Genomic DNA, 12,521 nt, shown 5'->3' with positions numbered 1-12,521 from the left:
CAAAAACAAACATAAATCGGAAGCAAACCAACTATACTTGGAAAAAAAGGTATGTCAATCAAGTAAGCATGTAATGAAATGCAGTAGGGTTTATGGAATAATGGGAACTAGGAAGTGTAACAAATATGTCTCAACAAGACTTGCTCTTACTGATATTTTGCTTATCAGCACATATGGCTATAGCACCTGGATCTGTCTGCAGTGACACAGATCACAGCTCAGGCCCCTGAGTCACCCCAGGAAACGATGGCTCATGTATGACTACTACTGGAGTTTCTGTTGAACAATACTGCCTGTGACACTGCTAGGCCAGCTAGTGGGATGCTGTAAATATCCATATGTTACTTGTGAATACAACTATGATACACATGTTTGTCTAGACCTATACAGGGTATGTGCATAGTACACTACTGTCACAGACGTGTGTGTTGAACTGCATGTGATATACTGAGCTCATACCATTCAACTGTCCAGTGTTATGCACACTGACCATATGCGTGCCTCATATCAGTAGTCATTTACTCATACAGTTGTGGTAAATCATTGGCAAATCTGTGAAGACTGACATTAGAACATGATAGCATACATATGAGTGTCAGACATCCTCCAGGGTATTTCTTTGAATGTAAAGCCTACTGTGCTATCAACTGACTTAAGTGTGTTACAGCAATATTAATAAAGTGTCACTAATTTTGGGCCATTGCCCCCCATTTATGTGTGTTATCCTGCAGATGTCCTGCTCTAACAGGTTGAGAGGTATGACTGAGCAGCAAGAGTGTAAATACAGTGTGTCATACTGACATAGAACAGAAATGTATATCAGGCATTATCTGTGCATGTGTATGTATGAGTAGGTATAGCTGGAGGCCTCAAAACAACAGACATGAGATGCAAAACGTCAGGTAAATAAGTTGTATATGTTGTATACATGTGTAATCTTAGTTTGTGTGCATCCAAAAGACATACATTTCTACAGCTACTGGTTGTTGCATTGCCGTGACACAGATATGGGTAGTAGAATAAGCATGATTATCAGGTTGGAAATGGAGAGTTGCCCAACTGTGTTATGACCTTGTGTCCATATCCACTACAAACAGCTATATGACCACCTACATAGCTGTATGGAATCAGCAATACCTGACTTGTAAAGCCTGCCAATACCAAGGTAGAGTAATCCCCTTTGCTGGACAGCAGCAATACACAAACCACATAATCGGTTGTTATATTGGCTGTACAGGGCCAAGTAGGAGCAGGCACCAACTTGGAAGCAAGTCAACCTGTGTCTGAACAAGCATATGAGGTCACAAGTGAATTACTGTAAGGTTAACTATGAGTACATATTGGACACATCCACAAAGGCCAATCACAAGGCCGTCTTCACACATCTTCAGTCTCAGAGGAAACAACCCAACCCACCCTGTACTGGTGGCCAATCACACCACATACACACATAGCATAGCTATAGCCAACCTGCTGCAGACAGGTTAAGGGAAAACATCACCCTACCATGCCACCATCAGTATAGGTGGATATGTACAGCACCCGCACCCCTCCCCTCATCATCAGGGAGCAGGTCCATAATGCCTAATCAAAGGCAACAAATGTAAGTCTCCATGGGAGCTGATAACATCCCTTTCTGCATCCTAGATGAACACAGGCATATGCCCCCAGCTCCATTACACACTGTACACAAGCAAAGCCTGAGCACCATTGACATCCCATCTGTAAGGAAGATGGCCACTGTCATCTCTCTATACAAAGGTGAATGATGAATGGTGGATTGTGCAATTTATTGGCCCTCAGTGGGGGAACATGACACATCAAGGCTAGGAGTGCAATGCAAGCTCATACTGTGCTGATAGATGACAGGGGTATGGTGTGGTTGTAAGTGGTGGGTAACGCTAGTCATTGGTGATGTGCAGGTTATGTACATAATGTTAAAATACAAGAAAGTCCCAAAAGTATAAAAATATGACAAAAAGGCCAGTAAAAAAGTGTAAAATTCACCAGCTTGCACTTTATTAACAAGAATGTCTCAAGTCTCAACGTCTCAAGTCTTTAGCACTTTGGCAAGAAATGCCTTCTAGGAGAACTATCAGGTTTTACCTCACTATCAGGTACCAGCACTATCAGGTTTTACCTCATACCATGCGTTCCGGCCCCAAAAATTAATACCAAAGAAAGGTATCCATATTCATCAAGGACACACACACACCTCAAGAGACAGTGGCAACGATGCATCAGAGACCATCCAGGTGCAATTAACTATACTATAGGCAGACTGCTCTGCAAATTAGCATGTTACAGGCCACCCTCACAAACTCATTACATACCCATGCTCCCCAAAATCCGGAAATACAATACCAAGAAGGGGTAAGGTATACACATCAAGACACACCACACAGATAAATTTAACAGCGCCTGATCACATCAGAGATCCAGACGTGCATCAGTAACCATAGGCAAGACTGCTCTGCAAATTGTAGCATGTTACAGGGCCACCTCACAAAACTCAGGAACCTCACATTCTCACCTCTGGATACATACCGGGTATCATTGAAAACTGGTGATACAAACATTAACTGTCTTTAGCACTTCGGCAAGAAATGCCTTCTAGGAGAACATCAGTAAGGAAAAAACAGTATCATTTTATACAAACATTAACTATCAGTTATAAAAACTTTAATTAATTAATATCTAAAACATAAATACTGTATTTCTGTTATATTTAGAAACAATTATATCAAAAGCTTCCATGAGCATTCAGTATTAAGTCTACAAGGACTTAAAGTATTGTATTTTAAAATATAAATACTTTCTTTATATACCAAATGATGTTTATTCTTAAACTCAGAGTTGCCAACACCCCAATTAACTTGTTCTAGGATGCTGGCTTGCAGAGAGTCTGGGTTGCTATTGTGAAACAACTTAAAATGCATGGCAACAGATTAGCAACATTTTCCATTTTTATGTCTCTAATGTGCTCCTGCAGTCTCAATTAAAAACTTCTCTTAGTTTCACCTATATAAAAGAGACTACAGGAGCATCTGAGAACATAAATAACATTAGATGTTACACAAGTAAATTTTTTTGTATCTGAAAGGTCATATCCTGGTGTGGCCATACCTGTCAACTGTATAGATTCTCACAGATTATCCAGATTCATGACTCATATATCTGGTAGGTTTCCCTTAACATTGTGGTTTTCTTGGACATTTGTTGCAAATCACTCAGGGTTGCAGTCAGGGAATAATGACATAACATTAGAGTTTCAGACTTCACACCCTTTATGACATCCATGCTACTACACACCCCTCTGTTATTCTATCAACTTTCTAACACTATGAGAGCAATATTTCAACTGTGTCCTTATATTTGGGCCTTTATCCCACCATTATGTATGGCTTTGCCCAGATTTCTTCCTCTACAATGTTGAGAGGTATGCTACTAGCATTTAGTGGCATGGCATTACATTTACATTTTATTGACTGTTTTATGTTGGTAGTATGGACCCCATGACATTCCCTACAAAAGCACTATGGGTGAGGCATGGGCCTTTGCCAGATGTGAGACTGATACAGGCCATCTGTAGCAAGGCAGTGCGTTCTGTCACTCATATGTTCCCAGGCTGCCAGGCAGTGGACCCCTCCCCCCCGGGGTGACAATGGTAAGTGACAGAATGCACTGCTGTGCTGCTAGGCACCATACCTCTCTATGTATGTGAGTCAGATATCTGGACAAAGTCATGATTAATTGGGTGACAAAGGCCTAAATATATGGACCATTTTAACTCTTGGCCTTACAAACCTGAAAGGGTGATATAATAACAGATTTTGCATTAGCATGCATTTATCTATAGGGAATGAAATCTAAGACACTACAATCCATCATTATTTTCTGACTTTAGACTTTCATTGTTAGCCAGTCATTTGCCAGACAATGACTATTTTAGAATAAAGACACCACAAATATGATGCAAACCTGTGTACATTCTGCAAAAGGTATGTACAGTTGTGAGGTATAGTAGACACTGTGTAGGTTACTCCATTGTGGCCCCCTGTACATGACCTATCCAGCTTCTCAGCAGTAATGGATATTGACATCTGGACAGTATGTATAACTTCCACTGTAGGTGTAGCTGACATGCAAAATAGTTGCCACTGCATTTCATGGAACATGGCCCTGTCTACCACAGTACTGTACCTAGGCCACTAGGACACAACAGCCATGAGAAGTTGCTGGCCACATCCTGACAGTATTCCCCATACATATGCATAGTTCATTGACCCCTGCATATTGTGGACATGCAACAAGTTATCATGTTGATTGGGACAGCCCTGGCAATGTGTGCTCTGCTGCTATTACCCTACAAACTTACATGTTACTGCATTTCTATGTGAATATGGGTGTGGGGGGGCATACCTGTCAACAGTACACATTTGCACAGACTGTAGTGATATTGACTTTATATTTTGGTTCCATTTAACATATTAGTGTGCTCTGTCTTGGAGAATAGAGGCATATCACTACAGACCACAGGTTAGATTGTAATGCCATACGATTGAGTTTCAGACTTCTTACTCTTCAGAGCCTTACTGCAACTGCAAGGCCTGCTGTGATATCACTGTTTATTCCTGTAGGGGAGTAGTCCATCATTGTCACCATTTGTGGGCCTTTGCCAGATATTCCTTTATGGTTTTCTATGTCTGACTTGTGTGAGTCTGAGGGGTGAGTATGGGATCCCAACAGTGACATCCATGCATGTGACCTATGACCCTCCTTAGTTGGACCCCAACATATACAGAAGTGGGATTTGTCACCTTAAATGATACTGCATAGTGTGGGGAAGCCAGTATTGTGCAGACATTTCCTGGTGTCACACGTAGCTGTCAGTTGTCTGGTGCTATCCCAGTAGACCACCCCATTCCCTTGCATGCGTGCAGCATTACTATAGATATGCTACAAAAACATACTAATCCATTAATTTATTGTTAAGAAGACTGACTTACTTTGTGCCTGTGGCAGTTGTGAGGATGGTGCTTGAGGGCTGCCTATGTTGGATGCACACAGTACACTGCCTATACATGGTAAGTTACAGTTAATGTGATGTGTGTGTCATCCATTTTACTGTGTGTGAGAGTCAGAGAGAGATATCAGTCCCTGGGTCCCTACAGTGTCAGTGTGTGTGCTATGTATTGCCTCTTTGCCAAGGCCTGGGCATACTGGGCACACCTCCGTTTGCCTACAGGAGCAGGCTGAGGGACTTCCTCCTCTGAGTCCCTCTGTACCTGTGGGGACCTTGGTAATGGTGGGGGACTGTGTGGCCCTTCCCCGTGCTGTTCCTGCTGCAGCTGTTTCTGCAGGATCATATTGTGGCATGGCACATACTATGAACATGTGTGCACATGTGGTTGGAGAGTACTGCAAGGCTCCACCAAGTATGTTAAGGCAGTGGAACTGTGACTTGAGCATCCCAAACACACACTCTATAATGATCCTGGTTTGTGCATGTGCCTCATTATGGCATTCTTGAGTGGGTGTGTGTGCATTTCTGATGAGTGTCATCATCCATGGCTCCAGTGCATAGCCAGAATCCCCCACCAGATGGTCATATGAGATGACCCACTGGCAAATGCCTGGTACAGCTGTGACAAATGCCAGATGTTAGAGTCGTGATAGCTTCCAGGGCTGCCAGCACACACATTCATGATAATGCCCTGGGCATTGCACATGACCTGGCAGTTGATTGAGTGGAATCCCTTGTGGTTTATCTATACCCTACCATGTTCAATGGGTGGGGCTTTGCTGTGGATGTGCGTGCCGTCTATCACACCCAGTACCTCCAGGTATTCTGCTACATGGTGGAAGAGACGCATATTGCTGGTCCTCTCCTTATGGGTGTTGGGGAAGTAAATGTGCTCACCAGCATGTAGCAGAATGGCATCCAGGAACTGGTGGAGTACCCTGGATGCAGATGCCTGTGAGATCCCCATGATGTCCCCAGTTGGACTTTGGAAAGTACCTGTAGCTAGTATTTTTAAGGCTACACGTACCTTGGTATCCACTGGGATAGGTTCCCCTCTGTTGGCTCTGGGTCTGAGTTGAGGTCGGCACAGCTCGATGATTTGCTGAAGTATGTCTCTGTCTGCCCTGTAGCACTCTACTATTTCCAGATCATGTAGCCCCTGCTAAGTTACCCTGGTCTGAACACTCTTCTCCTCCTCCCCGGTCTGTGGCAGTTGTCAGCATTATCCTCCTCACCGCCCTCAGCCTCTAGCTCATACTGATGGATCAAAGCAATGGCAGCCTCTAACATTTTTACAGTTAAAATTCCCCTGCATATGTACAGCAATGGTGCAGAGTTTGTGGGAAAAAAACAGACTGTAAGGTGTTTGCATAGTTTATACTGTTGTGCTGCAGATGCTGCCTGTATGATTGGCTGACAATGATGCGTTCCACCTGCCAGCTATGTTATTTGTACATGATTGCTTTTATTCTGCTATTTCCCTTTTTTTTCTTTTTTTCCCTTCCCATTTCTGCCCCTTTTAAGCTCTGAGGTGCACTGCGCAAGCCCATTGCCCAAATGTAAACAGTCTTGCTGTTTCTGTTTTTTTTTGTTTTACACCCAGCGTGTGCCACGCAAACTCATTTAGCTAAGATAAACAATGAGAAATGGCCCTCCCCTGGACATGAGCATGCTCTTCATTTCATGGAATAAGTCAATACAGCCTGAGACACACCCCCTTGCTTAGCTGTGCTTAGCTAAGCTCATCTGGGAACCGTGGACCTCCAATGTGCTTACACCAGTCATGACACACCCCCTTTTCATGTCTGCTGTTCCTTCTGCTTACACCACTGCCTTATAGCTCCTACATGGTTAAGTGCAGTTTGGCACTTATCTTCTTTTTGTGATTCAGTAAATTTCCCTCATTAGCATACCCCACTGCCTTAGTCCCTAGTTACAGCACTACACCAGCGCCTTTCCCCTTAGCAACTACTGTTCCCTGATATTGTTTTGATTCTGCATGCCATAGACTATAATGGCAAAATGCAGATTTCACTTAGAATTGACTTTTCACAATTTTTTTTTATTTTCGGCACAATCCTGTTTGTATGCTGCTGCCCTATGCTTAAACGGCCAAGATCGGCCAAAAAAAACTTTGATTTGTATAATTTTGCAACACTTTTCCATGACAATGGCTATATATTTGGCCATTGGCATGCCAAAGGATTAGAATACATGCTTTAGTTTGAGCTGTCATGGCTCCGTTTTGATTTTTGCAGAAACGTATTCAGCTAGTAGCCAAGTAAAATTCTGCATGCTACACTATTCTCTCACGGTTGCCTGCCTGCTTACTGGATTGCTAATTGACCTCATTTGCATGGTTTTCAACAGCAAATGAGGTCATTAGCATAATCCAGTCATGTCCATGGCAAAATAGTGTTAGCAGGCTGGTGCACGTCCCCAAGCTTGTTTACTGGATCGCTTGGCGGCCATATTCTGTGCAGGAACAGCTACACTATTCCTGCAAGGAAAAAAACTTTTATTGAATCCCAGGGAATATCTATAAGGTAAGCGTATGTTTATTAATGAAACAAAGGTTGGAGAACAGTCAAAAGGCACACTTACTTGGAACAATAACAAAATATCCTTTGCCCAAGATCTTCCCATTCAGATTAGACAAGCAAGGCAACTCCTCTCTCCATATTGCAGTCTTCTATTAGAGAAAAAAATAAAATTTCAGATGAAGTACCCAAATACACTTATTTTCTACATTAAAGAAGTCAAATACATGGTCACTAGTCCCAATGAAGCAAAAGAGACTTTTATGGACATTTTTAAACAGATTCCACCTTCAGAAACAAAATAAAACCAGAAAAACGATAAACGCCCCTCGAGTGAAGAAATAAGCCATTCCGCGATCACTCAAGATGGGAATCCAACCCTTACAGCTTCCCCTTGCTCCCTAGGCCTTTACATCTATGAAGTGAGCCATGAGGAACACAGGAAAAGGAAATACAATCTGGGTAGGAACCAAAAGCAACTGCCAGTTTCTGATGTGTGAATTTCAAGAAGGCACCACCTCCTGGGACTTTGGATGACTAAATCATTCTCCCTACGATCTCGAAGGCTCCAATACAAAGACCAAACAGCCTGAAAGAAGCTATAGCAACTGATATAACATATTACCAACTGAAAAACGGAAATCAACCTCATCAACCAAGAAACAGCTGCTGAATACAAGAGGACCAGCGACCTGCAAACAAAACCTTGAAGAAATGAGGTACTGTTGCACTGAATCTCTAATTAAAACTGTGCACCCATTGCCATGGAACTAAATATAGAACCCAGTCTTAAATAGCAGATAAGGAGCAAACTGTTAAAAACTGGGTAGTTTACTGATAAATTATAGGGAAAAATGAAAAATGCCTTGTATAAAAACTATAAAATATTAAAGTATTTTGAAGAGGAGAAATCTCAAGAACACACAAATGTAACCTAACAGGTTGCAGAGAATGTAAATATACCTCAAATTTGTAAGCTTTAGCTGATGACATGATAGGCTTGGATGCCCTTTTTTTTTCTCTCTCTTCCTACCCCTGAATATAGGTGCCAATGACACATTTTATAACCCATATAGGTTTGTGTGGAAGTCTTTCTAGGCACCTAAGATGGACAAAAAAAATGGATAAATGAAGGGGAGAAAAGAGAAGTACAATGTAAGAAAAATGTAAATATGACAAGTCTGACTCTTAGCTAAAAATATTATGCTACAGAACGACATAATTCACTGTGGAAATGTTTATTAATATCCTGTTTAAAACACATTGTTAGTAGGAGTAAGTCACAAGTTAAAAACCATAAATGCTGTACTTTAACTGTAACAACCTGAATGTGCAAATAGTTTGATAGAAGAGTCTAGGGACATTATCAGTAGTGCTTTTCGAGGTAACTAGTCTGTTTTCCTTTGTCCGTATTGTAAATAGTAACACAGGGGGGGATAACATGTATAAAATTTGTACACAAAGAGGTAACACTACCCAAAATTAGTTGGAGAAGTAAACCTCATGCTGAACTTTTATTCTGCCCCTCTGATTATTCCTGGTCCAAGAGTATAGTGGTTAGGCACAAGGTAGGGACAGGGATACTCGGATGCTTTCCAAAATTATCATGCAACAACACATACAAAGATCACAAATCAAAAGTAACATACAAGGCACATTTAACAAAAATATTCAATAAATAAATGTGGGAATTTGATTTGTGGAATGTTAAAGGACTCCAAAATAAGCAAAAAAGAAAACTACTCTTACACCTCACACTGAAAACCAAAGCCAACCTTATATTATTACAAGAAACACACCTCACTATAGAGCAATGGACAGAAATTGGCAAGAAGAAATGGATAAGACAAATCATAGCCTCAGAGGGAAAAACAAACAGTGCAGGAGTAGCCATAATAATTATGTATACGCACTCTGCAACAATCAACAATACATTTTTATGTCATTATACCCAACCTTAAACCAATTTAAAGATCATTACTTGGTGATTGGGGGTGACTGGAACACATATCAAAACCCAGATAAGGACAAATCTAACCTGACTAAAGCTTATAATAAACAAGCCTCATTAGCTATAAATGAACTCAAACAAGACTTCAAATTATATGACCCTTTTAAATATGGGGATAATGACAACAAGACTGGGAAATTTACATTTTGTTCGCAATGCCACAAAATGTGGTCAAGAATAGATTTTTTCCTAATCTCAGTTATATTTATTAACATGGACCCAACAACAACTTTCCATACCAGATTTTTCTCGGATCATTCTAAAATTATGCTTAACATTAACTGGGACAAAAAGATATATATAGCGAATACAGGTCATAACTGGTCACTAAACCCTAATTTGCTCACTGAAATGGATGTAATAAAAGACATAGAAATAATACTAAAAACATCCCTTACAAATATTGCTAACTCCCAAGTACCAATGGACATAGAATGGGCTGTGACCAAGGCACAAATTAGAGGACTATTCATCAAAAAAGCATCATACTATAAAAAAATTCAACTGAAAGAAGAACATGATCTGAAAGTGAAAATAGAGCATCTTGAAAAAGAATTACTAAATAACCACAAGAAGCAAACAGAGATAGATCTTTTAAAACTACAAAGGGATCTCTATATGTTAGAAACCAGAAACCTATCATTTTATGAAACCAGAATGTTAGCCACTTATACCGAGGAAGCCCAACTACCATCTCGAGCCTTGGCCAGGATTATTTCTTAACACAAAACTGTCTTCAAAATATCAGAAGTAAACTACAGGGACAAAAATTACACAAAAAATGAAGACATTTTTAAAATATTTGAAGAAATATACTCTCATATATATGGAGAACAAACACTACAAGCCTCGAAGGAAGATAGAACCCTTTTCCTTCAAAGTCTGAGATTTCCTAAACTAGACCTAGATCAACAAATAAAACTAAGTGAATCCATATCAATTAATGAGATAATCACAACAATCAAATACTTAAAAGCACATAAGGCTCCAGGTCCGGATGGACTCACCTCAGAATTCTATAAAACATTTACCCCCTTGATTGCCAAAATACTATTTTATATACTGAACTACATAATAAACAATAAGATAAATGATATCCTCTTTAATGCTTCCAAAACCATTCTTGTATTAAAAGAACATGCTGACCCCAAACACTCTGACAGCTACAGACCTATTTTCCTTCTAAATATAGATACAAAAATATTAATCTCAATACTTGCAAATAGAATGAAAAACTTAATAGAGAAAGTCATCTCTCATGAACAATATGGATTTATACCACATAGACAGACTAGTGACAATACATTATATTAGATGCATTAATATCCTATGCAAATCATAATAACACAAACATCTATGCAATGGTAGTAGATGCCCACAAGACGTTTGACAGAGTCAACCTAGAATTTCCACTACAAACACTACCTTACACCCAATAACTTCATTCAGATCATCCAAACTCTCTATAGTAACCCATACACATCGTAAAACACTCGTCTTTATTTAAACGCCAAAATATAACCAAACGTTTTTCGTCCTCACTCAATGCTCGGACTTCTTCAGAAACTATATTACAGCCATTTTAAAAAACTTCCAGTATTTATAATCTCATACAAAAAAGCCCGCCAAAAAACTCATCAGCGAACACAGGATCATTTAAAGGTATATTAGCCTAAAAACTACTGATTTACTAATATACTCTAAAACTTCAATAAAGTCAATGTGTTACAATAAAATCAAACAATGAACATAAAATAAATGAACATGAAAGTAAATTAATACATTCCTAATGAATATAAATTAATAAAATTCCTAATAATAAAATTCTATCTTATCACTTATTGGAAGTGATAAGATAGAATTTTATTATTAGGAATTTTATTAATTTATATTCATTAGGAATGAATTAACTTACTTTCATGTTCATTTATTTTATGTTCATTGTTTGATTTTATTGTAACACATTGACTTTATTGAAGTTTTAGAGTATATTAGTAAATCAGTAGTTTTTAGGCTAATATACCTTTAAATGATCCTGTGTTCGCTGATTAGTTTTTTGGCGGGCTTTTTTGTATGAGATTATAAATACTGGAAGTTTTTTAAAATGGCTGTAATATAGTTTCTGAAGAAGTCCGAGCATTGAGTGAGGACGAAAAACGTTTGGTTATATTTTGGCGTTTAAATAAAGACGAGTGTTTTACGAGTAGTAGCCTTAGCATTTTTGTGCTAGTTTGGAAGTAAAATTTAGAGTTGGTAACCCATACACATCCCTATATATAAATAAAACTTGGTCAAATAGAATCCCAATAAAAAAATTGAACAAGACAAAGATGCCCGTTATCACCCTCCCTTTTCAACCTATACTTAGAACCACTCTTTTTATACATTAAACAAAATACATACCATAACCCCCCAGTAACACACAATTTCAAAATATTTTTGCCACCTTTGCAGATGATTTGAACACATACTGTACTATAAATAAAAAGAAAACCACAAGTGATAATGAAGCACTATATCACACAAAATGAACTTTAATCCACTGGTTTAGTGCTTTCAGCCCAAGAATTAGGCCTTCATCAGAACAAAGTGTTAAAAAACTGTCTCATTTTTATACCATCATCAATACACATCACACCAATCAAATCTCATTTTACTTAATGTAAAAACTATTTAAAATGTGTTTAAATAAAAATGCATTTTAAATAAAGCATACATTTCTAAAAAAACATAAACTATTTACATTTGTTGTAATAAGCTTTTCTTTTCAACACAGCTTTATAGTTGACACCATTGTTAAGCCCTGGTGCCCTGCATGCATCTAATAAAACCTGCCATTTAAACTCTCTAAAATCTAGTTCCCCATCTCTGTCTCAATTAAAGCCCAATGGAACATGATCTATAACTGTAAAAAGAAACTTAACACTGTTATTGCTACTCACAC

Source organism: Protopterus annectens, chromosome 2.part2 (assembly GCF_019279795.1).
Source record: "Protopterus annectens isolate FY-2018-M chromosome 2.part2, PAN1.0, whole genome shotgun sequence".
NCBI lineage: Eukaryota > Metazoa > Chordata > Ceratodontiformes > Protopteridae > Protopterus > Protopterus annectens.
The sequence above is the reverse complement of the archived record's forward strand: the minus strand, read 5'-3'. Positions refer to the sequence as shown.